This window comes from Aptenodytes forsteri, unplaced genomic scaffold, assembly GCF_000699145.1.
Source record: "Aptenodytes forsteri isolate BGI_AS27 unplaced genomic scaffold, ASM69914v1 Scaffold471, whole genome shotgun sequence".
Taxonomy (NCBI): Eukaryota; Metazoa; Chordata; class Aves; order Sphenisciformes; family Spheniscidae; genus Aptenodytes; species Aptenodytes forsteri.
In genome coordinates this window covers 1364253-1364730 of record NW_008795862.1, presented here as the reverse complement: position 1 = coordinate 1364730, position 478 = coordinate 1364253, and positions in this window count along the sequence as shown.

The window sequence follows — 478 nt, the reverse complement described above, 5'->3', positions numbered from 1 at the left end:
CCCCCCCCCCCCCCCCCCCCCCCCCATCTCTTCTCCACGCCAGGACCCTACTATCACGGCAACCCCGGCGTGGAGTCCAAAATCGCGCCCTTCTGGGTGATGCCGCCGCCAGAGGTAAGTGGTCGCCATCCCCATGGGGGTGTGTGTGGGGGTGTGTGTGTGTTTGGGATGGGGGTGACCCCCCTCTCCCGTCCTCCAGCAACGGCCCAACGACTACGGCATCCCCATGGACGTGGAGGTGACCTACATCCAGGACGGCTTCCTCACCAACGATGTCCTGCAGGAGATGGTGAGCGCGGGGTGGGGGGCCCTAAAAACCCCGTCCACTCCAGCAAGGGCAACTCCCCTGACCCCATCGGGGGCTGGCTGGGCCTCCGCCACCCGTCCCCGTCCTGTCGTTAGCCCCGGTGATGGTGACCCCTTCTCCATCCCCGCTGTGCTGCCGAGGTTCTCGGTGCCGCAGGGGCGAGGGGGGGGG